The sequence below is a fragment of the Micropterus dolomieu genome, linkage group LG22, assembly GCF_021292245.1.
Source record: "Micropterus dolomieu isolate WLL.071019.BEF.003 ecotype Adirondacks linkage group LG22, ASM2129224v1, whole genome shotgun sequence".
Taxonomy (NCBI): domain Eukaryota; kingdom Metazoa; phylum Chordata; class Actinopteri; order Centrarchiformes; family Centrarchidae; genus Micropterus; species Micropterus dolomieu.
The window spans coordinates 21169370-21186214 of NC_060171.1; the positions used below are offsets into that span (position 1 = coordinate 21169370).

The 16845-nt window shown below is 41.9% G+C and overlaps 1 protein-coding gene across 1 annotated transcript in view; it reads right to left on the reverse strand.

The window, feature by feature from the left end:
- LOC123962030 (zinc finger protein 469) overlaps window positions 1-12093 on the reverse strand; it is a 43388-nt gene extending 31295 nt beyond the window's left edge. The window contains exon 1 of the mRNA XM_046037905.1: window positions 11931-12093. The gene's annotated coding sequence lies outside the window, so the exon portion shown is untranslated. The remainder of the gene's footprint in view (window positions 1-11930) is intronic.
- Between the last annotated feature and the right edge of the window lie 4752 nt (window positions 12094-16845).

Genomic DNA, 16845 nt, shown 5'->3' on the forward strand with positions numbered 1-16845 from the left:
CCAGGAAAATCATGGAAAACAAAATGTCAGCAATAATGGTGAACTTCTTCCGTGAAATAGAATAGCTGAGGCCAAGCATGTCATTTCATAAGGAGAATGCACATGAGTGCCTCTGAGAATATGAAGGGCCCTGTGGCAGCTCTGGCTCAGGCTCAGTCTTTGCTGTAGTTAGAGGGAAACCTGATAGTAATACCTCTGCCCTACCCACCCTCTTTCTCTCTCGCTGCTCGCCTCTGAGTCTGTCATTCTAGTCAAAGGAGGTGCCTGGCCTACAGTGCCAGTCTAGCATCTCACAGAGCCATGAGGATTTAAAAGGGCTGGACTGAGGTGGCTTTCTCTGCAGCATTAGTAGCTTTCCTTGGAGCATAATTTATGACTGGAGACAAGAGAGTGACAAGAGTGGTAGAGGTCGAAAGAAGACAGAATAGCAGTGAGCAGCAGAAAGTGCGTGGAGGATAACATCAGTGTTCTCTGCTGATAGTGAGACAGTCTGGGAATTCCCTAGCCCCTCTTCCAGGTGTACACCTGTATCTACAAGATAACTAAGCTCCTTAGATGTGTTTAAGCTTCTCAAATAAAAGTTGCTTAAGAGAAAGAGGCATTTGTGGTCAGGGCGATGATCTGCCTATTAGGCTTTCAATTGTTAGAAGAAATCAGAAAGCCCAAGGTTTCCTTTTTCAGACCTGCAGCAGGAAAAGCTTTTCTGCTCCAGGGCTAAAGAGCATTTATGTTGTTAGCATACCTGGAGCTGTGTCTTCTGCAGAAAAAAAGTATTCCTTCTGTGGGCCTTGCTGTCACATACAATGACAGTTGAAAGGTTAATGACTTGATCTGCTTGATGTTGATGGTCTTAATTGTCCTCTTAGTAAATGCTACTCAACATATGTAACAACAAAACAAAATGTAAACCTTTAAAACTGTTCAATCTTACTCCATTCATACACAAATATGGTATGATGACACTTTCCAAGAATTTGAGCCATATGTAGCTTTCCAGAGTCAACATCCTTATGATAATGCTGTCGGCATGAGATGATTTAATACTGTGTTAACATGTAGCAGGACAGCCTTCCTAGGGCTATATAAACATCACACAATCCAAAGCAGCACCAACCCACTGCACCTCATACTGATGAGGCCACTGTTAGCCCACTGTGAGTGGATCACTCCCATAATCTGTGAATACATCCGCCTCCACAGCAGACTATCTGTATCTGTTGTATTTACTTGTAATACCACTGTGGCTCACAGGCAGAAGCTCTGTTAGTTTAGCTCAGCTGCACAAGCCCACTTACTCGATCTGGTTAAAGATGAGTGCTTTAGAAAATGACCACTCTAAAAAAATTTGATTTCTAACGACAGAAGTGGGCAAAGTGGGACTTTATAATATGATATTAAGTACACCACTTAGTTAGTGGCTATCCTGGCGTCAAGGAGAACCTAGAAGGATAATATAAATTAAAAACACACTTATTTCTAGCAGCAGTGGTCATTTCTGGCCTCAGTGGTTGTCTAGGAGCTGACAGCATCTCGTAGACTGTCAATCTTGTGTCTTACTTTAGATGGAGAGTGAAACAGATTGGCAGATGAAGCCACACTCTTTGAGTTCCCAGTTGCTTTAACCTCTCCCATCTGCGTCAGCAGTCACACATGGTTTAAATAACAAATCTCTTTCTTCTCCTTGGCAGTTTAGGACTACATGCAAACACGGAAATGAGATATATACTACTGTGCTGAGGCTGAATCTAGAGGGGTGGGCACCAACTTTCTAATGCAGAGATATAACCAACAGATAGCCATGAGCAAGCTCAAGGGGCCATTTTAAACAAAAACACATGTAGGTGTTTGTATACATGGCTGCACACACACACACACACACACACACACAAATACATACATACATACATACATACATACATACACAGACTCAGTCAGTAAGCTGTGTTGACAGGAATGACCACTCTGTCCATAAAGTCAAATGGGTTCAGGCAGCTTAAAATGTGAAATAGGATTGCTACCAGTGTGACAGGAAGCCAAACTTTGCCTCAAGGGCTATTTTTTTGTTTAAATGAGACTTCTTTCTTTCTTTCTTGGATAGATAGATTTCCTGTTTTTGAGATCAGTGAAATATTTATTTACGGCTTGGCAAATGTAACTGTCCACTGACATAGAGTGGTAAATTTACATGAATTACCTGATTTGGTATTTCCTTTTTTGATCCCTTTAGATTTACAACTTTCCTAAATGTTAAAGCAAAAGGAGACTCTGGAAAACAAACAGCCAAACTGAATTAAAAAAAAACAAAAATCAAGCAAATTAAAGGTACATTTCAACCAGCCTGACACTCCCCTCAAATGACAATGTTTAACTTTAATTTATACTGAAGTTTGTCATTACTCCACCCCGTAACTTCACCCATCTGTACCTTCCATTTCTACAGTCCAGCCACCTGTTTTAGTCCCATAAAAAATGACCCTTGAAAAATTAATCTTTAGCACCTCTGCCACATCTTTTCCCCACTATGTGACTGTGCTATATACAGCATACTGTATATTCAGGACTGCAGCTCTATTTCTGTATCCTGCAACTTTGCAGCACAAATACATCACAGTCCATACTCATGTAACAAATGTAACTGGAAGGTACATCGTTGAGAGCTTTTTAAAGAGATATAAGCTGTCATAGATCAAGATAGAGAGACTACAAAATTTCTATTGATCTTCTGGCACTAACAGAAGAAATATGAAGCAACAAAAAATAAATAAATCAAATCCAGTCTGGCTAAATTTGTTTCCAGAATTAAGAATTCATTGTGTGAGCTTACATTCCCATGCAGTGTTTGCTTATGTCAATCTCTGCATACGTTTGGGAGTGAGTATGCTTGTATGCATTTGTTGCCGTGTGTAGTGATTGAGGGAGTTCACACACACACACACACACACACACTCCCCCTAAAATGCACTCTGTGAATGTTTGGCTGTGCCAGCTGTGTGAGCTTGAGGATGGGTGTGGGGTGTATACAATTGTCTGACAGACTGCAGGTGTGTATACACATGGTCATAAACAGAATCTGGAGCGGAAGCACTGATCACCTTGATGTGCTTGACCTGGTGACCCTGGGGCTCAACTGTTATGCATTCGCTATGTGTAATACTTGGCCCCTATGACTGGATGACACACCGGGCGCTGCATTGGATCACAACCAGAGAAACTGTTTGTGAGTGCGAATGTGAGACAGGACATTATCGTTTCAGTTCTTCTATGGAAGTTGATGTACATTATCCAAAAATCTATTTGTGTGTGTACAAATGCAAGAGTGTAAACATGTCTGTGTCAGAGTCTTTGATGTTGACCACAGTGTCATTGCGCTGTAGTGAACTTCAAGCTTAGAGAGAGGGAGAGAGAGAGACCCACAGAGACTCACATTTTTGTGTCAAAAACATCTGCTTTTATATAAAATTACTTTCAAAATGAATATAAAGAACAGAATTATTTGTGTGCTTCAAAAGTGGGAAAACTGAATCTGCATTGCCAACTTGTATGGAGAGGAGCTCCTTAAATATCCTTGGAATAAAACAGCAACATCTATGGCCAAATGCCTGACAGAACAAATGAAAAGCTCACCTGGCTTTTCAAGGCTGTCAATGCACATAGGTGAGGTAAAGCAATGCTTTTAAAAACATTCAAGACCCTGTTTTCATAGGATGACAGCTTTACCTCCTAACCTGAGGGATCTATACCCTTAAAAGACTCATGGCTGGGTGTCTAAGAGCAACAAAGCTTTTGACAAACAAGCAAGCTTTTTCACTAATGCAGTGTGTCATGCGTCGCTGGGAGGCTATATATATAAAGAGAGACATACTGATGACTATATTATCCAAATGCTGCTTTCCATTTCTCTGTGGCTGTGTGAGTATGTGCACTTGAATGAATAGAAATACGGCCATCGTCTGCATGTCATTCCAGCTTTCAACTCCTGAAGGGCCAAAAAGTCACTGTGAACTCCTTGAGCAAACACTCTGGAGCAAGGAGAGGGAACCGTGAAGATGAAGACCTAGCAAACATGCCCGTTTGAACCGGAAATATTCAGCTGGGTAGGAGCTTATAGCTGTTTGAACCGGGGACACTAGAGAGGACCTGGCAAGTATATGTGTTTGAAGGCCAAACAGTGTTGAAGGCAGAGCTCCCATGGGGAATCTGACAGTAGAGCCTGATAGTCAGCTGCTGCTGCCTCCCTACTATGCTGACAGTTTAAATAAGAAGGCACAAAAAGCTCAGTCATTGAGGAAAATAGGCCTTCATCCACTTTATGAAGAAAAGGTGCCAATCGTAACTCCCCTATAGCTGGAAAGTGATGGATTCTTTCGTATTTAGAGTAGTGCTGAATCCACTGTACAGCTACTGCACATTCACATACAGCACACAGTGAGAGACAGAGAGAGAAAGAGATTCATTATCCCATTCTTCAATGGCATGAGGTGCCAGGTTATTTGACTGACAGAGCTAATTAGAGAGGCATGACAGTTTAGGCAGCATGTGACTCCTCTGACCCATAAAAACTGTCATATTTGTTGGTTCAATTGAGGGCACTATTTCTTCATTTCATCCAGCTATGTTATCAAGATTCACTCAGTTAAATTAATAAACAGCAATAGTGCAAGCTTAAAATAAAACCCAGTACTTTTTCTTTGCATGAGTGGAAGACTATTCCAACAATAGTGAAAGCAAGATAACTTCAGCAAACCTGGTGGACAATGTGAGATAAAACAAACAAACATCTTTCCTATCTTTCTGTGTTTTTGTGAAAGTGGTGCCTCCTCTCTGAACCTTTTCAAAATGACATGTCTGTCAACACTTAAAATGAATGTGGTCATCTGTCCATGACACAGATTGCTGTGACATGGATGACAGTCATCAGCAGTCATATACAGAAGCTTTGATGTGAGACCACAGCGCACTCCTTTCCACCCAGTTCTCATGGCTTTCCCTTTAAATAGAGCATGACATCAGACTCTGCCTAGAACAAATGTGTCCAAACAATGCCACATCTGGAGCAAAATGCAGGAGTGAAAGGGGAAGAGCAGGAATGTAGCGGAAAAGGGGTTGAAAAGGGAAAGTGGTCCTAAAGCTGTTTAGCTCTAGGACCCTGGCCAAAGCGTCTGGGGATGTGCCTGAGCTATAATTTACTAGTGATTTCCCTTGCTTCCCTCCCCCCAAAGACCTGATGTCACTACTGCAGGCCCAAGGATCAGGCAGAATGAAAATTGGAAGCACTACTACCTTTTTTGAATGTAACACAGTGATGTCTGTTCTTGTTTTAATCTCAGTACATTGAAAAGTCCACTACAGTCCACCAATGCTAACTAATATGAAACAACTCCTACAGACAACCGCCAACTACTGTTATTTGTATGGTGGTAATATAACCCCATAGTTACAAAAATGTCACAAAGAAGGTCACAGAGAAAATCAATTTCTTCATTTATCTGGCTCCTTCTCCTGACTTTTTTTGAGCAGATGCAAGAGGAGGTCTTCAGAAAGTCTTCTCAGGCAGCCTGTTCTTGTTGTCACTGTCAGAACCAATCAGAGCTGCTGGGTCTGCATTCATGCAGCAGAAGGAGCAGAGGAGCAGGCAAATATTCAGGCCAATTTTCTGCCTGTTGGATAAAGTGTCTAATAAACACAGGACGGCGGGTTCAACAGTTATTTGTCAGTAGACACATAGTATACTGCCTATCATCTGACAGAGATACTTGGACTTATAGTCAAGAATGCATAAAATATACATAACAATGCAAAAAAACATATACGCACATGCACACAGTTACACACAAGCACATCAGTCTGCGATTTGTGTGGGAGCTCAGGGGGCCCTTCAGATTTTGAAGGTGTGACCTGACAGAGACATACAGTAGGATGGAAAATATGCTGAATGTGTCATGTTTGAAGAGGAGGACTCAGATAGGGAGGAAGAGGAGGAGAGGGGGGAGATTGGACAGAGCTGAAATGATGGAACCTGGGGGACTCTCCTCTCCCACAAATCATGTGTTTTACATCTGCAGTGCAGTCTGCTCAGTTTAGAAAGCCTCCTATTCACAGGACCAAGTCTAGGTGTGGACAAACTAGGTGGTCTGGAGAGGATGAAGGAACTGATGCAGAGCTCTGATGCACCTTCTTATTTTAATGGCCCTTAAAAGTCGTGTCAGATGAGACTATTTGTGCCGTAAGTAAACAGATGCTCTGAGAGCTGCCTAGCTGAGCAATTTGAGAGTGACAGTAGAGCTGAGCCGAGCTGAGCTGAGAAAGAGATGGAGACACGCCTGCATGGCCAGTTCAAGCAGTTCAACAGCAACAAAACTTTATTTGTAGTTATGATTTCAAATAATAAAATGAGCAAAACAAAAGAGATGCATTATAGAAAATGGAAAAAAAGGAGGCTAAATGTTAAAAATGTAGGTATTATAATTATTATTTTGTCACTGAAAGCTCACTATACTGTCTGCATCTGGACAGCCCATGCTGCCATACCGTCAATGTCTACAGCAAAAATAATGAAAAACATGTTATACGAATAGTATAGAGACATTTACCAACCATGATATTGTAGGTCATGGAAATCTGTTTACAAAAACCATAATGAGAAGGAACGCTTTAGCTAACACTATGATCTCCATCCTCAGCTCTACCAAAAAAAATCTATTTAATTGACACCACAATTTATTTTACTGTAGCAACTACTCTATAGCCCATCAATGTTTGAGGCGTGATCTGTAAATCAAAAAGTAACACAGGCCTGTATTTACAGTTATGATCAGTTGACACACAAAATGATGAATTTTAATCACGAAGGCAACTCTTCAATTATGGATTTAAATTTAGCTGAATATGATATGGTCAAAGAAATTAAGGTTTGGCTTTCTGTGTTAAAAAAAAAAAAGGTTTGTATTCAGTTGAAGAACAGGCAAATCACTGACATTAGCATTGTCTTTTTAGGTTGAGGTCAATGTTCCACTTTCATTATTAAAGCTTAATGAAAGTCATCTCAGCCCTGTCAGGAGTGAGGCAGAGAGGTCAGAAGTCATGACCAAATCACTCAACATGGGAATTAAGGGATGAATAACCTCCCCAGTCTTATGTAACCTTAGTGACTGGTCTGGACAGTACCTGCTTAGCTGACAATAAACCAACCAAATAGCCACTATCATGCCCCTTAGATACTAATCTAGATTTAACACTTAGTCTCATAGTCACAGTATCTGGTTGGGGGATTATGATTAATAGTATGGTAAGATGTAAATACAAATGTGCATTAATCACAAAAAAGGCGGCTTTCCTTGGAATATTAAATCACACTTCCTGAGGTCTCTGTTCACACTTCAATCTCCACACACTCTCTGGTTACACTGAAGTCATCCTTTTTCAGGATCCCGGTGGACGTTTCCTTAGAAGACATATTTTAGCTAAGACCTACTGTTGCAAGTGTTTATGTTTCCATACTTCTGTCTGATGGTAATCATGCATGAATTTAGTGGTGGTAGTGGTAGAGGAGTGGAGGCAGTGGTGCTGTCAGGGAGTCTACAGTTACATTAACAGCATTTTTAGGATCCCAGTGGATGTTTACTAACTTACTTAATTTCTGAGGAACATTTTGAGAGATTGTTTAAAGTTTTAAGGCAGCTAAGGCAGCTAAGGCACAATATTATTCTGAACTAATTCGTAAAAATGCCCATAGGCCTAAAATTCTGTCCAACACAATTAACTCCTTCTTGAATCCTGCTGCTGTTGCTTCCTCTGCTGAAACCTGTGAGATGTTTTTGCTTCACTAGCAAAATTGACAACATAAAATCTCAAATCTCACCTCCTGCAGTTTCAATCAGAGTTGTCCCCCCAGCTGTCTGACATGTTTCCACACATGAATCCTACCTATTGTGCTTTATAAATTATACTGTCACACCTTTTCAAGAAAGACTTTGACCCAACTTTGAATCTGATACCTTATTTTAACTATAATAAATAGCTCTTTAACACATGAAATCATCCCTTCTAGTTCTAAACATGCAAATGCACAACCCTTACTAAAGAAACCTGGCTTTTACGCCACAATGACCATAACAATTACAGGCCCATCTATAAGCTACCATTTATTTCTACGATTTTGGGGAAAGTTGTCTTCTCCAGGGTCCCCTCCTATTTGAACATATTCAACATCTCTGAAAAATTCAAATCTGCTTTTAGAGCTGTGCACGGTACAGAATCTGCTCTACATAATAACATCCTTCTCTCGGTCGACTCTGGTCACTTATCGACTCGTGACGTTTTAGTCCTGCTCGATCTCAGTACAGCATTTGACGCTATCGACCATGGCATTCTTTTAAAATGCCTGGAGGTTGAAGTCGATCTGCAGGGCCCTGTGTTAAAATGGTTTACCTCCTACCTAAAAGACAGAACATTTTTAGTAGGAAACTGCTCTCCATCTCCTGCTCCCATTAAATGTGGCATCCCCCAATTTTAGGCCCTCTTTTATTCTCATTATACATGTTTCTTCATGGCTCTACTTTTAAGAAATACAATATTCTGTACCACTGTATGCTGTATACTGCACACAATGTTACCTACCATTTACACCAAACAGCGCCTGCTCACGGAGGAACCTCTTTAACCGTCTAAACATCAAATCAACATCAAATCCTGAACAGCAGGGAACTTCCCTCAACTAAATGAAAACAAAACTGAGGTAATCACGTCTGGCCCCACTAGCTCTGTCACCAACCTAAGCAAGGTGCTCAGACTCTGGTCTTGAAAAATATTGGTGTTTTCTTGGACACTAACAAGTAAGTTGTGTTGTGGAGGGCTTAGACTCTTAATTAAAACCGTTTTTATCTCATTGAGATCTGGAAACAATTATCCATGCCCACCTCTCAGCTTGATTACTGTAATTCCCTGTATTTGGGGTTGGCCCATTCCACCCTTTCTCGACTCCAAATGGTTAAAAAATGCAGCTGCTAGACTTTAACTGGAACAAAGAAAAGACAACACATCCCTCCTGTTCTGGCTCACCTGCATTGGTTACCAGAGAAATACAGAATTGATTGACTGAACATGTTACTTTTTAAACGTTTTTAAAGCCTTAAATGGATTAGCTCCATAACACAACATTATTGATCTTCTAACTCCATGTTCTGCCTCAGGTCACTTAGGTCATCCTCACAACAACTCCCTGCAGTCCCTCACTCAAAAGCAAAGGTGACCAAGCTTTTGCTGTTGCTGCTCCCGGGCTCTGGAATTGCCTCCTGTCCCACATTAACTCCAGATCCACCATTGATCATTTTAAATCAAATTTAAGGACCCATCTAGTTTCTTCTGCTTTTAGTTCAGTGCCCCATGGTTTTTTGTCCCTCTTAACTTGTTTCTAATGTCCTCTTGCTGTGTTTTAACCTGTTGCTGGTTTAATTATAGTTCTCATAACTTCCTATTTTTTTACTCTGCTTGAATCATGTTAGTTTTTTTAGGTTTCCATTTTTAGTCTTGCCTTTTCTCTATTTTTGCATTATTGTATTACGTTATGTATTATTTTCTCATGTATACCTGTATTGAGACATATTCTAACCCATCTGCCTCGACTGGAAAGCACTTTGGCTCATCTCCTGTTGTTTTCAAAGGTGATATATAAATAAACAGACTTAGCTTACTTTAACTAAGACCTAAGGTTGCAAGTGTTGATCTTTCCATACTTCCCTCTCGCGGTAATCATGCATGAGTTTGGTGGTAGAAGAGTAGGGACGGTGGGGCTGTCGGTGGGTCTAGAGTTACATTAACGAGCAGTGTGAGAATCAGGAGGTGGTAGTAGGGTCAGGGGTCACAGTGCCCTCACAAACAAATGAGCCACCCAGTGAGGAAGTCAACAAGAAATGCTTTCCCCTGCAACCTTGCAAGCCCTAGCAACAGCAGCTGCTGGCAAACATGTGTGTGACAAATGTGCCATCTGAACCAAGACAGGGACTCAATCATCACCATATGGGGTTGCCACACAAACATGTCACACAAACAGAGCAGAGAGGGTGGGAGATAGACTGCAGGGGGTGAACCGAGGGTTTGGTTGTGGGGGTGGGTTGGGCGGGAGGTAACAGCAGACACAATAAAACATAACAAGACATATATTCATAGGCTATGTCAAGTATTGTTCACATGGGAAATGCAACAACATTTAACAAACCTCTCTAAAGGCTCACTGGTGGTCGTTTTTTATACAGATATTCTTTACTGCTCAGCTGAGTATACTTCAGTAGGGTTAAATGTTATGATGACTCCCTGTTGGGAGACTCATGGGAGAGTTGCTGCTGTTAGCTGGATTCAAGCAGGTTTTACTGTGGGTTCTATTGTTGCCGTACGGAGCTTAATTGCCAGCAAACAGTCTCATGATGGCCCCGTTCTGCCATTCTATCCTACTAAAAATTCCCTGTTACACACACTGTCCTGACAGAGACCAGATGAAGCCAAACTGGAAATTCATTCACACAGCACTGCTTTATATTTTCTTCTGGGTTCCTTCAGAAGAATTCGTATAGGGTTTTCTGTGTTCCCTTGATGACCACTCTTCATTCATCTCCAAATCTACATTGTATAGTACCCACAATGTTTTCAATCAGTCCTTTCACCACACTTTCATTTCATAATTTCATGTGCCTCAGCTTTCTGTCTGTCCTCTATCTCATGCTCTTTTTGTATTTTCCTCTCTCTTTCTCTCCCACTCGCCAGCTCTGGAAAGTACATTCGACAGTTCAAGAGTGACACAAGGACCGTCTCCTTCATAGCAGACCACGCTTGTGTTTTTTCAATTAAGCTGGGCTCCTGTATACTATTCATTTGGGAAACCATAATTCTCATGGCCCAGCAGAAACTAATGGAAAGTCGCTTAGTTTTTTTTTTCCGGGAGAGGTATCGGAAAGACCCGTTCCCCAGAAGCATGTCTGACTAGTGGAGATGAAGAATAAAACCATAGGAATACAGTCTATAAAAATATGGGAGGTGTTGATGGGAGGTGAAGGCTTCACCAAGGGGTATAAGGGTGCAGGAATCCATAGGGTGAATGGCAACAGGAAGGAGGTAATTCAAAGAATACAGATGGATGGATTTCCAAGGAAATGTGGATGAAAGAGAGCGAGTCGCAGGCCGGATCTGAATTGGCCAGCGGGGAGGAGGACACATCAAAGCCTGGTGTCACTGGGCTGCAGATGCAGCAAATACTGTCACCTGTCCTTTATTATTTACAGAGATGAGCCCCCAATAGCCTGTTGTATCCCTCTGTCTTAAACAGCAATCAACATTGCAAATAGATCCCCCCCCCCCCACAGACACACACACACAAACATACAAACACACACTCAGGTGCAGTAACACCTGAGTGTGTGTAGGGTAGTATCACTGTATGGCTATATATTACACTAGCAACAGCCCAGACCAACAATAAAACTTAACAGAGTAATAATACATTTACCTGACAACATATGCATTCTAGGAAAAAAAAATAAAAATTGTCCCTGAATATCCACTTCCAGACAACTGTTACTAAAGTTCCCATTCAATAAATGATATCCCATCTTCCTTTTTCTAATTCATCTCAGCCCCAGACTGACCCTCGTCCTTGCCTGACCAGTGAAAGCCATTTATCACTATTAACAAAAACCTTTCACTGAATGCTCAGTCTGCGTTCACACATAAACAGTGCACACACACACACACACACACACACACACACACACACACACACATTTGTGGGAGGGGCCTAAAAGGGACAACCCCTATTACACCCCCCCCCCACCACCACCACCACCACCACAACAATCAACAGAGACAGACAGACAGCACAGGAGACCAGTGAGAGAGAGACAGGCAGGAGCAGGACACGAGGAGGAGACAGTCTGAAGTCTTACCTCAAGAGTAATGCTGTGGAACCGATACAAGGGAGAGCCTCATGACTGCTGCGGTCTCTCTCAGCCTCGGTCTCTTTGTGTCTCTCAGCTGAGGAGAGGGGCGCTGAGACGCACAGGCAGCCCAGTGCAGAGCGGAGCGGCGCTCAGCACACTTTACAGGCAGAGAAAGCAGTGGAGCCGCGCAGACCCCGGGCTCGTCCGCTCACACTCTGCCTTCTGAGGATGAAAAGAGAAGACTTCATTACCAGCTGCAAACCACGCCTCCACCCCTCCAGTCTCCCTCCTCCCAAGCACTCTCTCCCTCCCTCCCCTCCTCCTTCACTAGCTCCCAGTTTCCCTTCCACACTCCCAGCCAGTAGCACGCTCCAGGGCCTGTCCCAGCCAAGAGAGGGGGAGCAGACTGCCAAAGAAAACCTCCCATCCCGCCGCCTGCCAGTGCTGTGCAGTGCACAGAGAGAGAGAGGGACAGAAAGAGAGGAGGAAGCAAGAGACAGAGAGATGGCATAGAGCATCTGGTTTAAATCCACAAACTCTTATTTGTGTGTTTTGAAATTTTACATTGAGCACACTGCTTCAGAGTTGTTTCACCTTAACAGTTTTGCCAGTGGAGCACTAGATGGAATAAGGAAGGATAAAGTGTGTGTGTGTGTGTGTGTGTGTGTGTGTGTGCATGCGTGTGTATGTGTGTATGCGTGTGTATGTGTGTGTGTGTGTGTGTGTGTATTGGTAAATGAGAAATGAAATAAAACAAAGAAGGAAAGCAGAAGAAGGAGGATTAAATTTGGACACAGTGAAATGTGTGAGGCAGCAGAGATTCACTTGAAAGAGAGGGGAGAGACAGAGGGAAGGACACAGGCAGGGAGGCCAATGGAAAAAAAAACACAGACACTCTCAGAGAGAGACATAGAGCAAGACAGGCAATCACTTTGGCAGTTTTAGGGAGAAAAGTAACATGTGAAGAGACATAACCAGGGAAGTTCTAATTAAGACTTACTGTAAGAAATCAAAAGACTGTCACTCGGGAAAAGTGTGTGTGTGTGTGTGTGTGTGTGTGTGTGTGTGCGTGTGTGTGTGTTTGTGTGTGTTGGGTTCTAAAGGGTAGGGACAATGTCTGTCTCTGTGCGTTTGTGTGTCTATAAACCTGTCTCTAAGTCTCACCGACTCTTTGCAAACTGCTTCCATCATCAACACCCAAAATAAGGATGACAGTTTTTGTCCATCTTCAGTCTTCCCTCTCCTTCTCATCCTCTCTGCCTTTTCTTCTTATGCCAAAGTGAACTCGCTCCCCATTAGACAGGGAAAATAGGCCTAAAAGAGCTAGCTGTTTACTGTCTGTAATTATAAGGGGCTGGGTACACTCAATCCAGGCAAGCTCTGCACCCTGCCCCCAAGTGCCACCACACACAAACCCAACTCTGCCAAATCTGGGCTATGGCACAGAGAGAGAGAGGTGCAAAGTTAAAGAAAAGAAGAGTAAAAAAAAGTGACGTTTAAAGTTTCAGATCAACTTGTAATTAGGAAACAAAATGTTGGCATAGGAGAATTCACTAAACTTAAGAAAACAGACAGAGTATATTATATTCCAAACAATTTATAGTTAAGGGTTCACCTGAGGTCAAACTGTACAGTAGGTCCTTGGCATGAAATAACAAAAAGTTTAAAGTGGAGAGGTCATTTGCTGGCAAATACTGTAGGTCAGGCTCCAAAAATGACAGTCATGACAGTTAAGCATCGATCCTGCTGCAAGAGACTACAACACAGCACATCACTAAATCCATCAGGACCACCACTCCTGCCTATGGTGATTCCTTTGAAGTACTTTCACAGATAAAAACAGCAGTAACTTTAAATTAAGTTACGCAAGTCTAAGGTCCAGTAGTACTTTCTTGATTGTTTAACAGGGATAAGCAAAAGAAGAGTGGGTAGAAACACAAATATCGCATTCCAAAACAATGTAAAGAACTAGAGAATTGCAGGGGGAAAAATCAAAGTGATTCAAAAGATCACAGAACGGAACAAAATGACAAAAATAAGTCTGCATAATGTAATAAACAAGGGAGGACATTTTTTGGCAGCACATGATGAGGTAAGCAGGGATTATACAGATCTCTGGCGATCTCCAACACTAGCATTAACACCTACACAGACCCTCTTTGTGGTATAATGGTGTTAAATTTACACAGGTCCACAAAACAGTACTTAAGGTTATGGGCTGACTTCATTGTAGGTTGTGAAAGCCCAGGCGTGGAGTTGGGGTTTGAGACCGTTGGAGTGAGTTGATCAAGGGACGATAAACTCATTTCAGTGCACTTTATTGCTTAGAAACACTAATCCTCCAAAACCAGAGACATGGACAGCTCCTCTGTGGTGTTTTATATCTTTAATCTGGGGCTTTAGTGACAAAGAAAAACTAATCCACCATCTGAAAGCCGTTGTTTGTTTACTGTCTCATATGTAATCAAGTATTTCCATTACCAACAATAGTAAATAGATATAAATAGCACAAAGTGGCCATATAATAGGGAAAATTAGAACAGTAATGACAGGCTGTCAGCTACACTTTGCAGCATAAAATTTTGATTGTGCTTCAGGATGTAACACTGGGATTTAGGACTGAGGTGGAATTGACTTAATGGACACAATATTCTATCCAGCCACTAGGGGCTGAGTTGAGCTTTGTGATGTTCATTCTATTTACAGACTAGGATGAGGCAAAGTTTGCCACTAACATTTTTACACTACATCTCTCTCACCCTGCTCCAGACTTGAAAAAGAGAGCTGTATCACAGAAGAAAACCTCAAATGTCTTGCTTGTTGCATATGAAAGCATCGATTATAAGAGACTTGTTAAAAGGACAACATTAAATAAGGGGATATAATGGGTTAATATCTACACACCACTGAGTTAAAAACACCCTTTATACAGAGCAAGCTGGTGGCAAAAAGTCAAAATTGGCTGCCTCTGTGATTGGATTTCAAAAGCCACAGGAAACCATCTGACTGTCAGGCATCACACATATTTGGCCAACCAACCATGTTAGGATAGGCCAAAATGGAGTACAAAATTATAGGCATGGAATTTAACTTCTTTTTGTCAATAACTCTGCAAGTGAACTAAACTAAATAACTAAACAAATGGAACAGAAACATACAATGGGATTTAATGTTTTTGTAGTGCATCAGAGACAACTTGCCTTTGGATGGCAGCTGGAATCTTTTTAGACTTCAGGATTCAATCATAGGTCGTTGTGAAATTAAAATTTCACTCTTAACAACCTGAATTGAAAACAGAGTCAAGACAAATGGAAAGAGGGGACCTTCTGTGTTGTTAACACAGAAAACCTTTGTGAGATGTATCAAAGTGAGGGAACCCAAGATCAACTCCTCAACATTTCCAGGATGAATATGATTGTTTCAACCCTGCCTTGGGGCCTGTGCATATCAGGACACCAATGGCTTGTATTATACTAGTCTAAACAAGTATTTTTAGTTCATACAGGACATTAAAGAAACATTGCTTTATACTTTACCGACCTCTGCCAACCGTCTAAGGTGTCTAAATGGTCTCTCTATCTCTCTGTGGCATGAAAAAGTCATATAAAACACCAGTGCTAAACATATAAAGTGTTTTAATGACCTTGGAGTATTCCAACCTCCCCTCAGGAAATAACACCTAAATCAAAAACTAATTAAACTGTGACCTTTTGGATGCAATGTGCATGTATACATCAGTTGACCTACTCTGTCATTATTACTTAATATAATTCCCTAAAGCTAGATATAGCAACGAGAAAAGTTTAAATCTAACCCTAAATCTGTACAGAAGCTTGCCTTTTCCTCTGAAAAAATTAAGAAGTCAATTCTGGACTTCAAAGAAAGAAAAGGATGAATCAATGTAGCCAAGATGACAGTGGAGTCAAGTGTTGCAGCCTGGCCGTAAGCCACATTGTGTGCCACACTCTAAGACTAGTTCTATGAGTGTGCTGTGTGTTTGTGCACTGAGACAAGAAAGGGCACCGGGAAAATGAGACCGTGGGTTTCCACTCAAACACAAATGATGGTGGCTAACCAAAAAGTCTAACACATCTATTCCCTCCCTCTGTCTGTTCAGCTTTTGGGCTCTGGTGCTACCGGGCCAGCCTCAGCTCTGGGAATTTCACACCTACGATGGCCATGACCAGCAGAGCAAAGCCCATCACACCCTGGTGTGCCATTTCTGACCCAGAGAGCCCAGTGGCCACGAACACATGCTCTCCCCCAGGGCAAACAGGGGGCACCCCAGCTAATGTAGACTTAGCAGCTCGACGATGTGTACTCGCCCCGCCATGTGGACCAGGAGTGATGATGTTCCCAGGGAGACAAGGTGTCGGGTTTTGGGCTGGGAGGAGGTGGGGCAGGACCATGGGGGTTAGAGGTGAAAGAGGAAAAGTTGAAGAATGGGGAAAAGGCCCACCCTAAGTGTGTTCTGTTATTGGAAAAGCATAGACAGACGTAGGCTTTAGTTGGAAAACTTTCCAAGAAATGCTAGATGTTTTTTCGATAAAAATAAAAAAGAACAGCTTCAAGGCAAACTTATTTCCAAGCAAGAACAAGATCTTTGTTGGATTATTTTACAAAACCTCAAATTATGTTCAGGGGAAAAGTTTTTTGAATTCTTCATTTCCAAAATATCTACATGGCAACTAGGGTATGGTGAAGGTTAAAAAAGGATTTGTATGAGGCTAACTCTGGTCACTCACACACTCACTTCCTGCCTCTATACATACAGCACACAACAACTTACCTAAAGATTGTAAATCATCCAATATGAATGTAATCCCTGGGATGCTGCTTCAAGCACAGCATTCACAAGACTACCTGTCTTGGTGCCAAAAAATAACAATCACACTTACAAAACCCAACCCATTTGCTAATC